At 35.4% G+C, this 22,500-nt stretch overlaps 13 non-coding genes across 13 annotated transcripts; all 13 read right to left on the bottom strand.

Annotated features, from left to right (window-relative positions):
- Positions 1-700: 700 nt before the first annotated feature.
- TRNAC-GCA (transfer RNA cysteine (anticodon GCA)) lies at positions 701-772 on the bottom strand. The gene has a single exon. It is a non-coding gene; the product is annotated as a tRNA-Cys (tRNA).
- A 1,580-nt stretch (positions 773-2,352) lies between these two features.
- On the bottom strand, positions 2,353-2,424 carry TRNAC-GCA (transfer RNA cysteine (anticodon GCA)). The gene has a single exon. It is a non-coding gene; the product is annotated as a tRNA-Cys (tRNA).
- A 1,583-nt stretch (positions 2,425-4,007) lies between these two features.
- On the bottom strand, positions 4,008-4,079 carry TRNAC-GCA (transfer RNA cysteine (anticodon GCA)). The gene has a single exon. It is a non-coding gene; the product is annotated as a tRNA-Cys (tRNA).
- A 1,583-nt stretch (positions 4,080-5,662) lies between these two features.
- On the bottom strand, positions 5,663-5,734 carry TRNAC-GCA (transfer RNA cysteine (anticodon GCA)). Its single transcript has one exon. It is a non-coding gene; the product is annotated as a tRNA-Cys (tRNA).
- Positions 5,735-7,317: 1,583 nt separating this feature from the next.
- On the bottom strand, positions 7,318-7,389 carry TRNAC-GCA (transfer RNA cysteine (anticodon GCA)). The gene has a single exon. It is a non-coding gene; the product is annotated as a tRNA-Cys (tRNA).
- Positions 7,390-8,974: 1,585 nt separating this feature from the next.
- Positions 8,975-9,046, bottom strand: TRNAC-GCA (transfer RNA cysteine (anticodon GCA)). Its single transcript has one exon. It is a non-coding gene; the product is annotated as a tRNA-Cys (tRNA).
- A 1,583-nt stretch (positions 9,047-10,629) lies between these two features.
- TRNAC-GCA (transfer RNA cysteine (anticodon GCA)) lies at positions 10,630-10,701 on the bottom strand. Its single transcript has one exon. It is a non-coding gene; the product is annotated as a tRNA-Cys (tRNA).
- Positions 10,702-12,281: 1,580 nt separating this feature from the next.
- On the bottom strand, positions 12,282-12,353 carry TRNAC-GCA (transfer RNA cysteine (anticodon GCA)). Its single transcript has one exon. It is a non-coding gene; the product is annotated as a tRNA-Cys (tRNA).
- Positions 12,354-14,763: 2,410 nt separating this feature from the next.
- Positions 14,764-14,835, bottom strand: TRNAC-GCA (transfer RNA cysteine (anticodon GCA)). Its single transcript has one exon. It is a non-coding gene; the product is annotated as a tRNA-Cys (tRNA).
- Positions 14,836-15,588: 753 nt separating this feature from the next.
- On the bottom strand, positions 15,589-15,660 carry TRNAC-GCA (transfer RNA cysteine (anticodon GCA)). Its single transcript has one exon. It is a non-coding gene; the product is annotated as a tRNA-Cys (tRNA).
- A 2,408-nt stretch (positions 15,661-18,068) lies between these two features.
- TRNAC-GCA (transfer RNA cysteine (anticodon GCA)) lies at positions 18,069-18,140 on the bottom strand. Its single transcript has one exon. It is a non-coding gene; the product is annotated as a tRNA-Cys (tRNA).
- A 1,580-nt stretch (positions 18,141-19,720) lies between these two features.
- TRNAC-GCA (transfer RNA cysteine (anticodon GCA)) lies at positions 19,721-19,792 on the bottom strand. Its single transcript has one exon. It is a non-coding gene; the product is annotated as a tRNA-Cys (tRNA).
- Positions 19,793-21,372: 1,580 nt separating this feature from the next.
- TRNAC-GCA (transfer RNA cysteine (anticodon GCA)) lies at positions 21,373-21,444 on the bottom strand. Its single transcript has one exon. It is a non-coding gene; the product is annotated as a tRNA-Cys (tRNA).
- Between the last annotated feature and the right edge of the window lie 1,056 nt (positions 21,445-22,500).

Raw genomic sequence — 22,500 nt, forward strand, 5'->3', positions numbered from 1 at the left:
TACTGTATTTCTTGTCCTGCAGGAGGTGAAGATGAGTCTGTTTCTTTATGTTAAAGGTTTGGAGTTATTAGTCAGGGCATAAATAGAGAGTTTACATACTGTAGGTATAATCTGTGAGCATGTTTAATAAGAAACTTTGATCATCCTAAAGCTCCACTATTGTTCGTGCTAGTCAGAGTAGTATATATTGAAATCCAGTTGTGACATTGTTTTATGGAAGCCAAAGAGAACTAAAATACAAATTGTCACTAAACCAATATTAATAATTTCTGAAAACTAACTGATTGAGATACATTTTGGCAATAAAATCAAATATTTGATTTTTAGGTCAGTGGGCTCAGATGTTCTGAATGCATGTATGCCTTATGGACTAATTGCAAAATCAGTATGAGTTCAAAACATGGCTGCACCAAAAAAATTGTAATTCTGCCATGTTAATGCCCAATACTCCCTTATTTATCAAAGTTAGTTAGGAATAAAGCATTCATCCTTCATGTATAGTGATTTTATCCTGTATAATTCTCTATCAAATTAGCAGTCAAAACCTGCCACTGATACTGTACTTTCCTGAGGTAAAGTATTGAGTTGACATTTCATCATTTTTTGTTGCCTGACTGCCACTTGAGTATGTTTTTACATTACTTGAGTCCCAAACGAGGTATAGACTGCAAAGTGATGCTATACATTAAAAACAAGTAATAGGGGGCACCCGGATTTGAACCAGGGACCTCTCGATCTGCAGTCGAATGCTCTACCACTGAGCTATACCCCCTGCTCTTTCTCACTATATGCACATACACATTGCAGCCTTGATGTAAAGGTTACTGTACTGTATTTCTTGTCCTGCAGGAGGTGAAGATGAGTCTGTTTCTTTATGGTAATGCTTTGGAGTTATTAGTCAGGGCATAAATAGAGAGCTCACATACTGCAGGTATAATCTGTGAGCATGCTCAAAAAGAAACTTTGATCATCCTAAAGTTCCACTATAGTTAGTGCTAGTCAGAGTAGGATTTATTGAAATCCAGTTGTGACATTGTTTTATGGAAGCAAAACTGATCTAAAATACAAATTGTTACCAAACCAATATTAATAATTTATGAAAACTATTTTATCATGGTACTTTTTTGCTAATAAAATAAAATATTTGAATTTTGGGTCAGTGGGCTCAGATGTTCTGAATGCATGTATGCCTTATGGACTAATTGCAAAATCAGTCGGAGTTGAAAACATGGCTGTACCAAATAATTTTGAATTCTGCCATGTTCATGCCCAATACTCCCTTATTTATCAAAGTTAGTTAGGAATAAAGCATTCATCCTTCATGTACAGTTATTTTATGCTGTATAATTCTCTATCAAAGGTAGCTGTAAAAACCTGCCACTGACACTGTACTTTCCTGAGGTAAAGTATTAAGTTGAAATGTCAAAAATTTTTGTTGCCTGACTGCCACTTGAGTATGTTTTTACATTACTTGAGTCCCAAACAAGGTATAGACTGCAAAGGGACGCTATACATTAAAAGCAAATTATAGGGGCACCTGGATTTGAACCAGGGACCTCTCGACATGCATTCGAATGCTCAACAACTGATTTATACCCCCTGGTCTTTCTAACTATAAGACCATACACATTGCAGCCTTGATGTAAAGGTTACTGTACTGTATTTCTTGTCCTGCAGGAGGTGAAGATGAGTCTGTTTCTTTATGGTAAAGGTTTGGAGTTATTAGTCAGGGCATAAATAGAGAGTTTACATACTGTAGGTATAATCTGTGAGCATGTTTAAAAAGAAACTTTGATCATCCTAAAGTTCCACTATTGTTCGTGCTAGTCAGAGTAGTATATATTGAAATCCAGTTGTGACATTGTTTTATGGAAGCCAAAGAGAACTAAAATACAAATTGTCACTAAACCAATATTAATAATTTCTGAAAACTAACTGATTGAGATACATTTTGGCAATAAAATCAAATATTTGATTTTTAGGTCAGTGGGCTCAGATGTTCTGAATGCATGTATGCCTTATGGACTAATTGCAAAATCAGTATGAGTTCAAAACATGGCTGCACCAAAAATTTTTTAATTCTGCCATGTTAATGCCCAATACTCCCTTATTTATCAAAGTTAGTTAGGAATAAAGCATTCATCCTTCATGTATAGTGATTTTATCCTGTATAATTCTCTATCAAATTAGCAGTCAAAACCTGCCACTGATACTGTACTTTCCTGAGGTAAAATATTAAGTTGACATTTCAACATTTTTTGTTGCCTGACTGCCACTTGAGTATGTTTTTACATTACTTGAGTCCCAAACGAGGTATAGACTGCAAAGTGATGCTATACATTAAAAGCAAGTAATAGGCACCCGGATTTGAACCAGGGACCTCTCGATCTGCGGTCGAATGCTCTACCACTGAGCTATACCCCCTGCTCTTTCTCACTATAAGCACATACACATTGCAGCCTTGATGTAAAGGTTACTGTACTGTATTTCTTGTCCTGCAGGAGGTGAAGATGAGTCTGTTTCTTTATGGTAATGCTTTGGAGTTATTAGTCAGGGCATAAATAGAGAGTTCACATACTGCAGGTATAATCTGTGAGCATGCTCAAAAAGAAACTTTGATCATCCTAAAGTTCCACTATAGTTAGTGCTAGTCAGAGTAGGATTTATTGAAATCCAGTTGTGACATTGTTTTATGGAAGCAAAACTGATCTAAAATACAAATTGTTACTAAACCAATATTAATAATTTCTGAAAATTATTTTATCATGGTACATTTTTGCTAATAAAATAAAATATTTGAATTTTGGGTCAGTGGGCTCAGATGTTCTGAATGCATGTATGCCTTATGGACTAATTGCAAAATCAGTCGGAGTTGAAACCATGGCTGTACCAAATAATTTTGAATTCTGCCATGTTAATGCCCAATACTCCCTTATTTATCAAAGTTAGTTAGGAATAAAGCATTCATCCTTCATGTACAGTTATTTTATGCTGTAAAATTCTCTATCAAAAGTAGCTGTAAAAACCTGCCACTGATACTGTACTTTCCTGAGGTAAAATATTAAGTTGAAATGTCAACATTTTTTGTTGCCTGACTGCCACTTGAGTATGTTTTTACATTACTTGAGTCCCAAACAAGGTATAGACTGCAAAGGGACGCTATACATTAAAAGCAAATTATAGGGGCACCTGGATTTGAACCAGGGACCTCTCGACATGCACTCGAATGTTCAACAACTGATTTATAACCCCTGGTCTTTCTAACTATAAGACCATACACATTGCAGCCTTGATGTAAAGGTTACTGTACTGTATTTCTTGTCCTGCAGGAGATGAAGATGAGTCTATTTCTTTATGGTAAAGGTTTGGAGTTATTAGTCAGGGCATAAATAGAGAGTTTACATACTGTAGGTATAATCTGTGAGCATGTTTAAAAAGAAACTTTGATCATCCTAAAGCTCCACTATTGTTCGTGCTAGTCAGAGTAGTATATATTGAAATCCAGTTGTGACATTGTTTTATGGAAGCCAAAGAGAACTAAAATACAAATTGTCACTAAACCAATATTAATAATTTCTGAAAACTAACTGATTGAGATACATTTTGGCAATAAAATCAAATATTTGATTTTTAGGTCAGTGGGCTCAGATTTTCGGAATGCATGTATGCCTTATGGACTAAATGCAAAATCAGTATGAGTTCAAAACATGGCTGCACCAAAAAAATTGTAATTCTGTCATGTTAATGCCCAATACTCCCTTATTTATCGAAGTTAGTTAGGAATAAAGCATTCATCCTTCATGTATAGTGATTTTATCCTGTATAATTCTCTATCAAATTAGCAGTCAAAACCTGCCACTGATACTGTACTTTCCTGAAGTAAAGTATTAAGTTGACATTTCAACATTTTTTGTTGCCTGACTGCCACTTGAGTATGTTTTTACATTACTTGAGTCCCAAACGAGGTATAGACTGCAAAGTGATGCTATACATTAAAAGCAAGTAATAGGGGTCACCCGGATTTGAACCATGGACCTCTCGAGCTGCAGTCGAATGCTCTACCACCGAGCTATATCCCCTGCTCTTTCTCACTATAAGCACATACACATTGCAGCCTTGATGTAAAGGTTACTGTACTGTATTTCTTGTCCTGCAGGAGGTGAAGATGAGTCTGTTTCTTTATGGTAATGCTTTGGAGTTATTAGTCAGGGCATAAATAGAGAGTTCACATACTGCAGGTATAATCTGTGAGCATGCTCAAAAAGAAACTTTGATCATCCTAAAGTTCCACTATAGTTAGTGCTAGTCACAGTAGGATTTATTGAAATCCAGTTGTGACATTGTTTTATGGAAGCAAAACTGATCTAAAATACAAATTGTTACCAAACCAATATTAATAATTTCTGAAAACTATTTTATCATGGTACATTTTTGCTAATAAAATAAAATATTTGAATTTTGGGTCAGTGGGTTCAGATGTTCTGAATGCATGTATGCCTTATGGACTAATTGCAAAATCAGTCGGAGTTGAAAACATGGCTGTACCAAATAATTTTGAATTCTGCCATGTTAATGCCCAATACTCCCTTATTTATCAAAGTTAGTTAGGAATAAAGCATTCATCCTTCATGTACAGTTATTTTATGCTGTAAAATTCTCTATCAAAAGTAGCTGTAAAAACCTGCCACTGATACTGTACTTTCCTGAGGTAAAGTATTAAGTTGAAATGTCAACATATTTTGTTGCCTGACTGCCACTTGAGTATGTTTTTACATTACTTGAGTCCCAAACAAGGTATAGACTGCAAAGGGACGCTATACATTAAAAGCAAATTATAGGGGCACCTGGATTTGAACCAGGGACCTCTCGACATGCACTCGAATGCTCAACAACTGATTTATAACCCCTGGTCTTTCTAACTATAAGACCATACACATTGCAGCCTTGATGTAAAGGTTACTGTACTGTATTTCTTGTCCTGCAGGCGATGAAGATGAGTCTATTTCTTTATGGTAAAGGTTTGGAGTTATTAGTCAGGGCATAAATAGAGAGTTTACATACTGTAGGTATAATCTGTGAGCATGTTTAAAAAGAAACTTTGATCATCCTAAAGCTCCACTATTGTTCGTGCTAGTCAGAGTAGTATATATTGAAATCCAGTTGTGACATTGTTTTATGGAAGCCAAAGAGAACTAAAATACAAATTGTCACTAAACCAATATTAATAATTTCTGAAAACTAACTGATTGAGATACAGTTTGGCAATAAAATCAAATATTTGATTTTTAGGTCAGTGGGCTCAGATGTTCGGAATGCATGTATGCCTTATGGACTAATTGCAAAATCAGTATGAGTTCAAAACATGGCTGCACCAAAAAAATTGTAATTCTGCCATGTTAATGCCCAATACTCCCTTATTTATCGAAGTTAGTTAGGAATAAAGCATTCATCCTTCATGTATAGTGATTTTATCCTGTATAATTCTCTATCAAATTAGCAGTCAAAACCTGCCTCTGATACTGTACTTTCCTGAGGTAAAGTATTAAATTGACATTTCAACATTTTTTGTTGCCTGACTGCCACTTGAGTATGTTTTTACATTACTTGAGTCCCAAACGAGGTATAGACTGCAAAGTGATGCTATACATTAAAAGCAAGTAATAGGGGGCACCCAGATTTGAACCAGAGACCTCTCGATCTGCAGTCGAATGCTCTACCACTGAGCTATACCCCATGCTATTTCTCACTCTAAGCACATACACATTGCAGCCTTGATGTAAAGGTTACTGTACTGTATTTCTTGTCCTGCAGGAGGTGAAGATGAGTCTGTTTCTTTATGGTAATGCTTTGGAGTTATTAGTCAGGGCATAAATAGAGAGTTCACATACTGCAGGTATAATCTGTGAGCATGCTCAAAAATAAACTTTGATCATCCTAAAGTTCCACTATAGTTAGTGCTAGTCAGAGTAGGATTTATTGAAATCCAGTTGTGACATTGTTTTATGGAAGCAAAACTGATCTAAAATACAAATTGTTACCAAACCAATATTAATAATTTCTGAAATCTATTTTATCATGGTACATTTTTGCTAATTAAATAAAATATTTGAATTTTGGGTCAGTGGGCTCAGATGTTCTGAATGCATGTATGCCTTATGGACTAATTGCAAAATCAGTCGGAGTTGAAAACATGGCTGTACCAAATAATTTTTAATTCTGCCATGTTAATGCCCAATACTCCCTTATTTATCAAAGTTAGTTAGGAATAAAGCATTCATCCTTCATGTACAGTTATTTTATGCTGTATAATTCTCTATCAAAAGTAGCTGTAAAAACCTGCTACTGATACTGTACTTTCCTGAGGTAAAGTATTAAGTTGAAATGTCAACATTTTTTGTTGCCTGACTGCCACTTGAGTATGTTTTTACATTACTTGAGTCCCAAACAAGGTATAGACTGCAAAGGGACGCTATACATTAAAAGCAAATTATAGGGGCACCTGGATTTGAACCAGGGACCTCTCGACATGCACTCGAATGCTCAACAACTGATTTATACCCCCTGGTCTTTCTAACTATAAGACCATACACATTGCAGCCTTGATGTAAAGGTTACTGTACTGTATTTCTTGTCCTGCAGGAGGTGAAGATGAGTCTGTTTCTTTATGGTAAAGGTTTGGAGTTATTAGTCAGGGCATAAATAGAGAGTTTACATACTGTAGGTATAATCTGTGAGCATGTTTAAAAAGAAACTTTGATCATCCTAAAGCTCCACTATTGTTCGTGCTAGTCAGAGTAGTATATATTGAAATCCAGTTGTGACATTGTTTTATGGAAGCCAAAGAGAACTAAAATACAAATTGTCACTAAACCAATATTAATAATTTCTGAAAACTAACTGATTGAGATACATTTTGGCAATAAAATCAAATATTTGATTTTTAGGTCAGTGGGCTCAGATGTTTGGAATGCATGTATGCCTTATGGACTAATTGCAAAATCAGTATGAGTTCAAAACATGGCTGCACCAAAAAAATTGTAATTCTGCCATGTTAATGCCCAATACTCCCTTATTTATCAAAGTAAGTTAGGAATAAAGCATTCATCCTTCATGTATAGTGATTTTATCCTGTATAATTCTCTATCAAATTAGCAGTCAAAACCTGCCACTGATACTGTACTTTCCTGAGGTAAAGTATTAAGTTGACATTTCAACATTTTTTGTTGCCTGACTGCCACTTGAGTATGTTTTTACATTACTTGAGTCCCAAACGAGGTATAGACTGCAAAGTGATGCTATACATTAAAAGCAAGTAATAGGGGGCACCCGGATTTGAACCAGGGACCTCTCGATCTGCAGTCGAATGCTCTACCACTGAGCTATACCCCCTGCTATTTCTCACTATAAGCACATACACATTGCAGCCTTGATGTAAAGGTTACTGTACTGTTTTTTTTTTGTCCTGCAGGAGGTGAAGATGAGTCTGTTTCTTTATGGTAATGCTTTGGAGTTATTAGTCAGGGCATAAATAGAGAGTTCACATACTGCAGGTATAATCTGTGAGCATGCTCAAAAAGAAATTTTGATCATCCTAAAGTTCCACTATAGTTAGTGCTAGTCAGAGTAGGATTTATTGAAATCCAGTTGTGACATTGTTTTATGGAAGCCAAAGAGATCTAAAATACAAATTGTTACCAAACCAATATTAATAATTTATGAAAACTATTTTATCATGGTACATTTTTGCTAATAAAACAAAATATTTGAATTTTGGGTCAGTGGGCTCAGATGTTCTGAATGCATGTATGCCTTATGGACTAATTGCAAAATCAGTCGGAGTTGAAAACATGGCTGTACCAAATAATTTTGAATTCTGCCATGTTAATGCCCAATACTCCCTTATTTATCAAAGTTAGTTAGGAATAAAGCATTCATCCTTCATGTACAGTTATTTTATGCTGTATAATTCTCTATCAAAAGTAGCTGTAAAAACCTGCCACTGATACTGTACTTTCCTGAGGTAAAGTATTAAGTTGAAATGTCAACATTTTTTGTTGCCTGACTGCCACTTGAGTATGTTTTTACATTACTTGAGTCCCAAACAAGGTATAGACTGCAAAGGGACGCTATACATTAAAAGCAAATTATAGGGGCACCTGGATTTGAACCAGGGACCTCTTGACATGCACTCGAATGCTCAACAACTGATTTATACCCCCTGGTCTTTCTAACTATAAGACCATACACATTGCAGCCTTGATGTAAAGGTTACTGTACTGTATTTCTTGTCCTGCAGGAGGTGAAGATGAGTCTGTTTCTTTATGGTAAAGGTTTGGAGTTATTAGTCAGGGCATAAATAGAGAGTTTACATACTGTAGGTATAATCTGTGAGCATGTTTAAAAAGAAACTTTGATCATCCTAAAGCTCCACTATTGTTCGTGCTAGTCAGAGTAGTATATATTGAAATCCAGTTGTGACATTGTTTTATGGAAGCCAAAGAGAACTAAAATACAAATTGTCACTAAACCAATATTAATAATTTCTGAAAACTAACTGATTGAGATACATTTTGGCAATAAAATCAAATATTTGATTTTTAGGTCAGTGGGCTCAGATGTTCTGAATGCATGTATGCCTTATGGACTAATTGCAAAATCAGTATGAGTTCAAAACATGGCTGCACCAAAAAAATTGTAATTCTGCCATGTTAATGCCCAATACTCCCTTATGTATCAAAGTTAGTTAGGAATAAAGCATTCATCCTTCATGTATAGTGATTTTATCCTGTATAATTCTCTATCAAATTAGCAGTCAAAACCTGCCACTGATACTGTTCTTTCCTGAGGTAAAGTATTAAGTTGACATTTCAACATTTTTTGTTGCCTGACTGCCACTTGAGTATGTTTTTACATTACTTGAGTCCCAAACGAGGTATAGACTGCAAAGTGATGCTATACATTAAAAGCAAGTAATAGGGGGCACCCGGATTTGAACCAGGGACCTCTCGATCTGCAGTCGAATGCTCTACTACTGAGCTATACCCCCTGCTCTTTTTCGCTATAAGCACATACACATTGCAGCCTTGATGTAAAGGTTACTGTACTGTATTTCTTGTCCTGCAGGAGGTGAAGATGAGTCTGTTTCTTTATGGTAATGCTTTGGAGTTATTAGTCAGGGCATAAATAGAGAGTTCACATACTGCAGGTATAATCTGTGAGCATGCTCAAAAAGAAACTTTGATCATCCTAAAGTTCCACTATAGTTAGTGCTAGTCAGAGTAGGATTTATTGAAATCCAGTTGTGACATTGTTTTATTGAAGCAAAACTGATCTAAAATACAAATTGTTACCAAACCAATATTAATAATTTCTGAAAACTATTTTATCATGGTACATTTTTGCTAATAAAATAAAATATTTGAATTTTGGGTCAGTGGGCTCAGATGTTCTGAATGCATGTATGCCTTATGGACTAATTGCAAAATCAGTCGGAGTTGAAAACATGGCTGTACCAAATAATTTAGAATTCTGCCATGTTCATGCCCAATACTCCCTTATTTATCAAAGTTAGTTAGGAATAAAGCATTCATCCTTCATGTACAGTTATTTTATGCTGTATAATTCTCTATCAAAAGTAGCTGTAAAAACCTGCCACTGACACTGTACTTTCCTGAGGTAAAGTATTAAGTTGAAATGTCAAAAATTTTTGTTGCCTGACTGCCACTTGAGTATGTTTTTACATTACTTGAGTCCCAAACAAGGTATAGACTGCAAAGGGACGCTATACATTAAAAGCAAATTATAGGGGCACCTGGATTTGAACCAGGGACCTCTCGACATGCATTCGAATGCTCAACAACTGATTTATACCCCCTGGTCTTTCTAACTATAAGACCATACACATTGCAGCCTTGATGTAAAGGTTACTGTACTGTATTTCTTGTCCTGCAGGAGGTGAAGATGAGTCTGTTTCTTTATGGTAAAGGTTTGGAGTTATTAGTCAGGGCATAAATAGAGAGTTTACATACTGTAGGTATAATCTGTGAGCATGTTTAAAAAGAAACTTTGATCATCCTAAAGTTCCACTATTGTTCGTGCTAGTCAGAGTAGTATATATTGAAATCCAGTTGTGACATTGTTTTATGGAAGCCAAAGAGAACTAAAATACAAATTGTCACTAAACCAATATTAATAATTTCTGAAAACTAACTGATTGAGATACATTTTGGCAATAAAATCAAATATTTGATTTTTAGGTCAGTGGGCTCAGATGTTCTGAATGCATGTATGCCTTATGGACTAATTGCAAAATCAGTATGAGTTCAAAACATGGCTGCACCAAAAAAATTGTAATTCTGCCATGTTAATGCCCAATACTCCCTTATTTATCAAAGTTAGTTAGGAATAAAGCATTCATCCTTCATGTATAGTGATTTTATCCTGTATAATTCTCTATCAAATTAGCAGTTAAAACCTGCCACTGATACTGTACTTTCCTGAGGTAAAGTATTGAGTTGACATTTCAACATTTTTTGTTGCCTGACTGCCACTTGAGTATGTTTTTACATTACTTGAGTCCCAAACGAGGTATAGACTGCAAAGTGATGCTATACATTAAAAGCAAGTAATAGGGGACACCCGGATTTGAACCAGGAACCTCTCGATCTGCAGTCGAATACTCTACCACTGAGATATACCCCCTGCTCTTTCTCACTATAAGCACATACACATTGCAGCCTTGATGTAAAGGTTACTGTACTGTATTTCTTGTCCTGCAGGAGGTGAAGATGAGTCTGTTTCTTTATGGTAATGCTTTGGAGTTATTAGTCAGGGCATAAATAGAGAGCTCACATACTGCAGGTATAATCTGTGAGCATGCTCAAAAAGAAACTTTGATCATCCTAAAATTCCACTATAGTTAGTGCTAGTCAGAGTAGGATTTATTGAAATCCAGTTGTGACATTGTTTTATGGAAGCAAAACTGATCTAAAATACAAATTGTTACCAAACCAATATTAATAATTAATGAAAACTATTTTATCATGGTACATTTTTGCTAATAAAATAAAATATTTGAATTTTGGGTCAGTGGGCTCAGATGTTCTGAATGCATGTATGCCTTATGGACTAATTTCAAAATCAGTCGGAGTTGAAAACATGGCTGTACCAAATCATTTTGAATTCTGCCATGTTAATGCCCAATTCTCCCTTATTTATCAAAGTTAGTTAGGAATAAAGCATTCATCCTTCATGTACAGTTATTTTATGCTGTATAATTCTCTATCAAAAGTAGCTGTAAAAACCTGCCACTGATACTGTACTTTCCTGAGGTAAAGTATTAAGTTGAAATGTCAACATTTTTTGTTGCCTGACTGCCACTTGAGTATGTTTTTACATTACTTGAGTCCCAAACAAGGTATAGACTGCAAAGGGACGCTATACATTAAAAGCAAATTATTGGGGCACCTGGATTTGAACCAGGGACCTCTTGACATGCACTCGAATGCTCAACAACTGATTTATACCCCCTGGTCTTTTTAACTATAAGACCATACACATTGCAGCCTTGATGTAAAGGTTACTGTACTGTATTTCTTGTCCTGCAGGAGGTGAAGATGAGTCTGTTTCTTTATGGTAAAGGTTTGGAGTTATTAGTCAGGGCATAAATAGAGAGTTTACATACTGTAGGTATAATCTGTGAGCATGTTTAAAAAGAAACTTTGATCATCCTAAAGCTCCACTATTGTTCGTGCTAGTCAGAGTAGTATATATTGAAATCCAGTTGTGACATTGTTTTATGGAAGCCAAAGAGAACTAAAATACAAATTGTCACTAAACCAATATTAATAATTTCTGAAAACTAACTGATTGAGATACATTTTGGCAATAAAATCAAATATTTGATTTTTAGGTCAGTGGGCTCAGATGTTCGGAATGCATGTATGCCTTATGGACTAATTGCAAAATCAGTATGAGTTCAAAACATGGCTGCACCAAAAAAATTGTAATTCTGCCATGTTAATGCCCAATACTCCCTTATTTATCAAAGTTAGTTAGGAATAAAGCATTCATCCTTCATGTATAGTGATTTTATCCTGTATAATTCTCTATCAAATTAGCAGTCAAAACCTGCCACTGATACTGTACTTTCCTGAGGTAAAATATTAAGTTGACATTTCAACATTTTTTGTTGCCTGACTGCCACTTGAGTATGTTTTTACATTACTTGAGTCCCAAACGAGGTATAGACTGCAAAGTGATGCTATACATTAAAAGCAAGTAATAGGCACCCGGATTTGAACCAGGGACCTCTCGATCTGCAGTCGAATGCTCTACCACTGAGCTATACCCCCTGCTCTTTCTCACTATAAGCACATACACATTGCAGCCTTGATGTAAAGGTTACTGTACTGTATTTCTTGTCCTGCAGGAGGTGAAGATGAGTCTGTGTCTTTATGGTAATGCTTTGGAGTTATTAATCAGGGCATAAATAGAGAGGTCACATACTGCAGGTATAATCTGTGAGCATGCTCAAAAAGAAACTTTGATCATCCTAAAGTTCCACTATAGTTAGTGCTAGTCAGAGTAGGATTTATTGAAATCCAGTTGTGACATTGTTTTATGGAAGTAAAACTGATCTAAAATACAAATTGTTACCAAACCAATATTAATAATTTCTGAAAACTATTTTATCATGGTACATTTTTGCTAATAAAATAAAATATTTGAATTTTGGGTCAGTGGGCTCAGATGTTCTGAATGCATGTATGCCTTATGGACTAATTGCAAAATCAGTCGGAGTTGAAAACATGGCTGTACCAAATAATTTTGAATTCTGCCATGTTAATGCCCAATACTCCCTTATTTATCAAAGTTAGTTAGGAATAAAGCATTCATCCTTCATGTACAGTTATTTTATGCTGTATAATTCTCTATCAAAAGTAGCTGTAAAAACCTGCCACTGATACTGTACTTTCCTGAGGTAAAGTATTAAGTTGAAATGTCAACATTTTTTGTTGCCTGACTGCCACTTGAGTATGTTTTTACATTACTTGAGTCCCAAACAAGGTATAGACTGCAAAGGGACGCTATACATTAAAAGCAAATTATAGGGGCACCTGGATTTGAACCAGGGACCTCTTGACATGCACTCGAATGCTCAACAACTGATTTATACCCCCTGGTCTTTCTAACTATAAGACCATACACATTGCAGCCTTGATGTAAAGGTTACTGTACTGTATTTCTTGTCCTGCAGGAGGTGAAGATGAGTCTGTTTCTTTATGGTAAAGGTTTGGAGTTATTAGTCAGGGCATAAATAGAGAGTTTACATACTGTAGGTATAATCTGTGAGCATGTTTAAAAAGAAACTTTGATCATCCTAAAGCTCCACTATTGTTCGTGCTAGTCAGAGTAGTATATATTGAAATCCAGTTGTGACATTGTTTTATGGAAGCCAAAGAGAACTAAAATACAAATTGTCACTAAACCAATATTAATAATTTCTGAAAACTAACTGATTGAGATACATTTTGGCAATAAAATCAAATATTTGATTTTTAGGTCAGTGGGCTCAGATGTTCAGAATGCATGTATGCCTAATGGACTAATTGCAAAATCAGTATGAGTTCAAAACATGGCTGCACCAAAAAAATTGTAATTCTGCCATGTTAATGCCCAATACTCCCTTATTTATCAAAGTTAGTTAGGAATAAAGCATTCATCCTTCATGTACAGTTATTTTATGCTGTATAATTCTCTATCAAAAGTAGCTGTAAAAACCTGCCACTGATACTGTACTTTCCTGAGGTAAAGTATTAAGTTGAAATGTCAACATTTTTTGTTGCCTGACTGCCACTTGAGTATGTTTTTACATTACTTGAGTCCCAAACAAGGTATAGACTGCAAAGGGACGCTATACATTAAAAGCAAATTATAGGGGCACCTGGATTTGAACCAGGGACCTCTTGACATGCACTCGAATGCTCAACAACTGATTTATACCCCCTGGTCTTTTTAACTATAAGACCATACACATTGCAGCCTTGATGTAAAGGTTACTGTACTGTATTTCTTGTCCTGCAGGAGGTGAAAATGAGTCTGTTTCTTTATGGTAAAGGTTTGGAGTTATTAGTCAGGGCATAAATAGAGAGTTTACATACTGTAGGTATAATCTGTGAGCATGTTTAAAAAGAAACTTTGATCATCCTAAAGCTCCACTATTGTTCGTGCTAGTCAGAGTAGTATATATTGAAATCCAGTTGTGACATTGTTTTATGGAAGCCAAAGAGAACTAAAATACAAATTGTCACTAAACCAATATTAATAATTTCTGAAAACTAACTGATTGAGATACATTTTGGCAATAAAATCAAATATTTGATTTTTAGGTCAGTGGGCTCAGATGTTCGGAATGCATGTATGCCTTATTGACTAATTGCAAAATCAGTATGAGTTCAAAACATGGCTGCACCAAAAAAATTGTAATTCTGCCATGTTAATGCCCAATACTCCCTTATTTATCAAAGTTAGTTAGGAATAAAGCATTCATCCTTCATGTATAGTGATTTTATCCTGTATAATTCTCTATCAAATTAGCAGTCAAAACCTGCCACTGATACTGTACTTTCCTGAGGTAAAGTATTAAGTTGACATTTCAACATTTTTTGTTGCCTGACTGCCACTTGAGTATGTTTTTACATTACTTGAGTCCCAAACGAGGTATAGACTGCAAAGTGATGCTATACATTAAAAGCAAGTAATAGGGGGCACCCGGATTTGAACCAGGGACCTCTCAATCTGCAGTCGAATGCTCTACTACTGAGCTATACTCCCTGCTCTTTCTCACTATAAGCACATACACATTGCAGCCTTGATGTAAAGGTTACTGTACTGTATTTCTTGTCCTGCAGGAGGTGAAGATGAGTCTGTTTCTTTATGGTAATGCTTTGGAGTTATTAGTCAGGGCATAAATAGAGAGTTCACATACTGCAGGTATAATCTGTGAGCATGCTCAAAAAGAAACTTTGATCATCCTAAAGTTCCACTATAGTTAGTGCTAGTCAGAGTAGGATTTATTGAAATCCAGTTGTGACATTGTTTTATGGAAGCAAAACTGATCTAAAATACAAATTGTTACCAAACCAATATTAATAATTTCTGAAAACTATTTTATCATGGTACATTTTTGCTAATAAAGTAAAATATTTGAATTTTGGGTCAGTGGGCTCAGATGTTCTGAATGCATGTATGCCTTATGGACTAATTGCAAAATCAGTATGAGTTCAAAACATGGCTGCACCAAAAAAATTGTAATTCTGCCATGTTAATGCCCAATACTCCCTTATTTATCAAAGTTAGTTAGGAATAAAGCATTCATCCTTCATGTATAGTGATTTTATCCTGTATAATTCTCTATCAAATTAGCAGTCAAAACCTGCCACTGATACTGTACTTTCCTGAGGTAAAATATTAAGTTGACATTTCAACATTTTTTGTTGCCTGACTGCCACTTGAGTATGTTTTTACATTACTTGAGTCCCAAACGAGGTATAGACTGCAAAGTGATGCTATACATTAAAAGCAAGTAATAGGCACCCGGATTTGAACCAGGGACCTCTCGATCTGCAGTCGAATGCTCTACCACTGAGCTATACCCCCTGCTCTTTCTCGCTGTAAGCACATACACATTGCAGCCTTGATGTAAAGGTTACTGTACTGTATTTCTTGTCCTGCAGGAGGTGAAAATGAGTCTGTGTCTTTATGGTAATGCTTTGGAGTTATTAATCAGGGCATAAATAGAGAGTTCACATACTGCAGGTATAATCTGTGAGCATGCTCAAAAAGAAACTTTGATCATCCTAAAGTTCCACTATAGTTAGTGCTAGTCAGAGTAGGATTTATTGAAATCCAGTTGTGACATTGTTTTATGGAAGTAAAACTGATCTAAAATACAAATTGTTACCAAACCAATATTAATAATTTCTGAAAACTATTTTATCATGGTACATTTTTGCTAATAAAATAAAATATTTGAATTTTGGGTCAGTGGGCTCAGATGTTCTGAATGCATGTATGCCTTATGGACTAATTGCAAAATCAGTCGGAGTTGAAAACATGGCTGTACCAAATAATTTTGAATTCTGCCATGTTAATGCCCAATACTCCCTTATTTATCAAAGTTAGTTAGGAATAAAGCATTCATCCTTCATGTACAGTTATTTTATGCTGTATAATTCTCTATCAAAAGTAGCTGTAAAAACCTGCCACTGATACTGTACTTTCCTGAGGTAAAGTATTAAGTTGAAATGTCAACATTTTTTGTTGCCTGACTGCCACTTGAGTATGTTTTTACATTACTTGAGTCCCAAACAAGGTATAGACTGCAAAGGGACGCTATACATTAAAAGCAAATTATAGGGGCACCTGGATTTGAACCAGGGACCTCTTGACATGCACTCGAATGCTCAACAACTGATTTATACCCCCTGGTCTTTCTAACTATAAGACCATACACATTGCAGCCTTGATGTAAAGGTTACTGTACTGTATTTCTTGTCCTGCAGGAGGTGAAGATGAGTCTGTTTCTTTATGGTAAAGGTTTGGAGTTATTAGTCAGGGCATAAATAGAGAGTTTACATACTGTAGGTATAATCTGTGAGCATGTTTAAAAAGAAACTTTGATCATCCTAAAGCTCCACTATTGTTCGTGCTAGTCAGAGTAGTATATATTGAAATCCAGTTGTGACATTGTTTTATGGAAGCCAAAGAGAACTAAAATACAAATTGTCACTAAACCAATATTAATAATTTCTGAAAACTAACTGATTGAGATACATTTTGGCAATAAAATCAAATATTTGATTTTTAGGTCAGTGGGCTCAGATGTTCAGAATGCATGTATGCCTTATGGACTAATTGCAAAATCAGTATGAGTTCAAAACATGGCTGCACCAAAAAAATTGTAATTCTGCCATGTTAATGCCCAATACTCCCTTATTTATCAAAGTTAGTTAGGAATAAAGCATTCATCCTTCATGTACAGTTATTTTATGCTGTATAATTCTCTATCAAAAGTAGCTGTAAAAACCTGCCACTGATACTGTACTTTCCTGAGGTAAAGTATTAAGTTGAAATGTCAACATTTTTTGTTGCCTGACTGCCACTTGAGTATGTTTTTACATTACTTGAGTCCCAAACAAGGTATAGACTGCAAAGGGACGCTATACATTAAAAGCAAATTATAGGGGCACCTGGATTTGAACCAGGGACCTCTTGACATGCACTCGAATGCTCAACAACTGATTTATACCCCCTGGTCTTTCTAACTATAACACCATACACATTGCAGCCTTGATGTAAAGGTTACTGTACTGTTTCTTGTCCTGCAGGAGGTGAAGATGAGTCTTTTTCTTTATGGTAAAGGTTTGGAGTTATTAGTCAGGGCATAAATAGAGAGTTTACATACTGTAGGTATAATCTGTGAACATGTTTAAAAAGAAACTTTGATCATCCTAAAGCTCCACTATTGTTCGTGATAGTCAGAGTAGTATATATTGAAATCAAGTTGTGACATTGTTTTATGGAAGCCAAAGAGAACTAAAATACAAATTGTCACTAAACCAATATTAATAATTTCTGAAAACTAACTGATTGAGATACATTTTGGCAATAAAATCAAATATTTGATTTTTAGGTCAGTGGGCTCAGATTTTCGGAATGCATGTATGCCTTATGGACTAATTGCAAAATCAGTATGAGTTCAAAACATGGCTGCACCAAAAAAATTGTAATTCTGCCATGTTAATGCCCAATACTCCCTTATTTATCAAAGTTAGTTAGGAATAAAGCATTCATCCTTCATGTATAGTGATGTTATCCTGTATAATTCTCTATCAAATTAGCAGTCAAAACCTGCCACTGATACTGTACTTTCCTGAGGTAAAGTATTAAGTTGACATTTCAACAATTTTTGTTGCCTGACTGCCACTTGAGTATGTTTTTACATTACTTGAGTCCCAAACGAGGTATAGACTGCAAAGTGATGCTATACATTAAAAGCAAGTAATATGGGGCACCCGGATTTGAACCAGGGACCTCTCGATCTGCAGTCGAATGCTCTACCACTGAGATATACCCCCTGCTCTTTCTCACTATAAGCACATACACATTGCAGCCTTGATGTAAAGGTTACTGTACTGTATTTCTTGTCCTGCAGGAGGTGAAGATGAGTCTGTTTCTTTATGGTAACGCTTTGGAGTTATTAGTCAGGGCATAAATAGAGAGTTCACATACTGCAGGTATAATCTGTGAGCATGCTCAAAAAGAAACTTTGATCATCCTAAAGTTCCACTATAGTTAGTGCTAGTCAGAGTAGGATTTATTGAAATCCAGTTGTGACATTGTTTTATGGAAGCAAAACTGATCTAAAATACAAATTGTTACCAAACCAATATTAATAATTTATGAAAACTATTTTATCATGGTACATTTTTGCTAATAAAATAAAATATTTGAATTTTGGGTCAGTGGGCTCAGATGTTCTGAATGCATGTATGCCTTATGGACTAATTTCAAAATCAGTCGGAGTTGAAAACATGGCTGTACCAAATCATTTTGAATTCTGCCATGTTAATGCCCAATACTCCCTTATTTATCAAAGTTAGTTAGGAATAAAGCATTCATCCTTCATGTACAGTTATTTTATGCTGTATAATTCTCTATCAAAAGTAGCTGTAAAAACCTGCCACTGATACTGTACTTTCCTGAGGTAAAGTATTAAGTTGAAATGTCAACATTTTTTGTTGCCTGACTGCCACTTGAGTATGTTTTTACATTACTTGAGTCCCAAACAAGGTATAGACTGCAAAGGGACGCTATACATTATAAGCAAATTATAGGGGCACCTGGATTTGAACCAGGGACCTCTCGACATGCACTCGAATGCTCAACAACTGATTTATACCCCCTGGTCTTTCTAACTATAAGACCATACACATTGCAGCCTTGATGTAAAGGTTACTGTACTGTATTTCTTGTCCTGCAGGAGGTGAAGATGAGTCTGTTTCTTTATGGTAAAGGTTTGGAGTTATTAGTCAGGGCATAAATAGAGAGTTTACATACTGTAGGTATAATCTGTGAGCATGTTTAAAAATAAACTTTGATCATCCTAAAGCTCCACTATTGTTCGTGCTAGTCAGAGTAGTATATATTGAAATCCAGTTGTGACATTGTTTTATGGAAGCCAAAGAGAACTAAAATACAAATTGTCACTAAACCAATATTAATAATTTCTGAAAACTAACTGATTGAGATACATTTTGGCAATAAAATCAAATATTTGATTTTTAGGTCAGTGGGCTCAGATGTTCGGAATGCATGTATGCCTTATGGACTAATTGCAAAATCAGTATGAGTTCAAAACATGGCTGCACCAAAAAAATTGTAATTCTGCCATGTTAATGCCCAATACTCCCTTATTTATCAAAGTTAGTTAGGAATAAAGCATTCATCCTTCATGTATAGTGATTTTATCCTGTATAATTCTCTATCAAATTAGCAGTCAAAACCTGCCACTGATACTGTACTTTCCTGTTGTAAAATATTAAGTAGACATTTCAACATTTTTTGTTGCCTGACTGCCACTTGAGTATGTTTTTACATTACTTGAGTCCCAAACGAGGTATAGACTGCAAAGTGATGCTATACATTAAAAGCAAGTAATAGGCACCCGGATTTGAACCAGGGACCTCTCGATCTGCAGTCGAATGCTTTACCACTGAGCTATACCCCTTGCTCTTTCTCACTATAAGCACATACACATTGCAGCCTTGATGTAAAGGTTACTGTACTGTATTTCTTGTCCTGCAGGAGGTGAAGATGAGTCTGTGTCTTTATGGTAATGCTTTGGAGTTATTAGTCAGGGCATAAATAGAGAGTTCACATACTGCAGGTATAATCTGTGAGCATGCTCAAAAAGAAACTTTGATCATCCTAAAGTTCCACTATAGTTAGTGCTAGTCAGAGTAGGATTTATTGAAATCCAGTTGTGACATTGTTTTATGGAAGTAAAACTGATCTAAAATACAAATTGTTACCAAACCAATATTAATAATTTCTGAAAACTATTTTATCATGTTACATTTTTGCTAATAAAATAAAATATTTGAATTTTGGGTCAGTGGGCTCAGATGTTCTGAATGCATGTATGCCTTATGGACTAATTTCAAAATCAGTCGGAGTTGAAAACATGGCTGTACCAAATAATTTTGAATTCTGCCATGTTAATGCCCAATACTCCCTTATTTATCAAAGTTAGTTAGGAATAAAGCATTCATCCTTCATGTACAGTTATTTTATGCTGTATAATTCTCTATCAAAAGTAGCTGTAAAAACCTGCCACTGATACTGTACTTTCCTGAGGTAAAGTATTAAGTTGAAATGTCAACATTTTTTGTTGCCTGACTGCCACTTGAGTATGTTTTTACATTACTTGAGTCCCAAACAAGGTATAGACTGCAAAGGGACGCTATACATTAAAAGCAAATTATAGGGGCACCTGGATTTGAACCAGGGACCTCTCGACATGCACTCGAATGCTCAACAACTGATTTATACCCCCTGGTCTTTCTAACTATAAGACCATACACATTGCAGCCTTGATGTAAAGGTTACTGTACTGTATTTCTTGTCCTGCAGGAGGTGAAGATGAGTCTGTTTCTTTATGGTAAAGGTTTGGAGTTATTAGTCAGGGCATAAATAGAGAGTTTACATACTGTAGGTATAATCTGTGAGCATGTTTAAAAAGAAACTTTGATCATCCTAAAGCTCCACTATTGTTCGTGCTAGTCAGAGTAGTATATATTGAAATCCAGTTGTGACATTGTTTTATGGAAGCCAAAGAGAACTAAAATACAAATTGTCACTAAACCAATATTAATAATTTCTGAAAACTAACTGATTGAGATACATTTTGGCAATAAAATCAAATATTTGATTTTTAGGTCAGTGGGCTCAGATGTTCGGAATGCATGTATGCCTTATGGACTAATTGCAAAATCAGTATGAGTTCAAAACATGGCTGCACCAAAAAAATTGTAATTCTGCCATGTTAATGCCCAATACTCCCTTATTTATCAAAGTTAGTTAGGAATAAAGCATTCATCCTTCATGTATAGTGATTTTATCCTGTATAATTCTCTATCAAATTAGCAGTCAAAACCTGCCACTGATACTGTACTTTCCTGAGGTAAAGTATTAAGTTGACATTTCAAAATTTTTTGTTGCCTGACTGCCACTTGAGTATGTTTTTACATTACTTGAGTCCCAAACGAGGTATAGACTGCAAAGTGATGCTATACATTAAAAGCAAGTAATAGGCACCCGGATTTGAACCAGGGACATCTCGATCTGCAGTCGAATGCTTTACCACTGAGCTATACCCCCTGCTCTTTCTCACTATAAGCACATACACATTGCAGCCTTGATGTAAACGTTACTGTACTGTATTTCTTGTCCTGCAGGAGGTGAAGATGAGTCTGTGTCTTTATGGTAATGCTTTGGAGTTATTAGTCAGGGCATAAATAGAGAGTTCACATACTGCAGGTATAATCTGTGAGCATGCTCAAAAAGAAACTTTGATCATCCTAAAGTTCCACTATAGTTAGTGCTAGTCAGAGTAGGATTTATTGAAATCCAGTTGTGACATTGTTTTATGGAAGTAAAACTGATCTAAAATACAAATTGTTACCAAACCAATATTAATAATTTCTGAAAACTATTTTATCATGGTACATTTTGGCTAATAAAATAAAATATTTGAATTTTGGGTCAGTGGGCTCAGATGTTCTGAATGCATGTATGCCTTATGGACTAATTGCAAAATCAGTCGGAGTTGAAAACATGGCTGTACCAAATAATTTTGAATTCTGCCATGTTAATGCCCAATACTCCCTTATTTATCAAAGTTAGTTAGGAATAAAGCATTCATCCTTCATGTACAGTTATTTTATGCTGTATAATTCTCTATCAAAAGTAGCTGTAAAAACCTGCCACTGATACTGTACTTTCCTGAGGTAAAGTATTAAGTTGAAATGTCAACATTTTTTTTTTGCCTGACTGCCACTTGAGTATGTTTTTACATTACTTGAGTCCCAAACAAGGTATAGACTGCAAAGGGACGCTATACATTAAAAGCAAATTATAGGGGCACCTGGATTTGAACCAGGGACCTCTCGACATGCATTCGAATGCTCAACAACTGATTTATACCCCCTTGTCTTTCTAACTATAAGACCATACACATTGCAGCCTTGATGTAAAGGTTACTGTACTGTATTTCTTGTCCTGCAGGAGGTGAAGATGAGTCTGTTTCTTTATGGTAAAGGTTTGGAGTTATTAGTCAGGGCATAAATAGAGAGTTTACATACTGTAGGTATAATCTGTGAGCATGTTTAAAAAGAAACTTTGATCATCCTAAAGTTCCACTATTGTTCGTGATAG

This window comes from Pseudophryne corroboree, chromosome 1 (assembly GCF_028390025.1).
Source record: "Pseudophryne corroboree isolate aPseCor3 chromosome 1, aPseCor3.hap2, whole genome shotgun sequence".
Taxonomy (NCBI): domain Eukaryota; kingdom Metazoa; phylum Chordata; class Amphibia; order Anura; family Myobatrachidae; genus Pseudophryne; species Pseudophryne corroboree.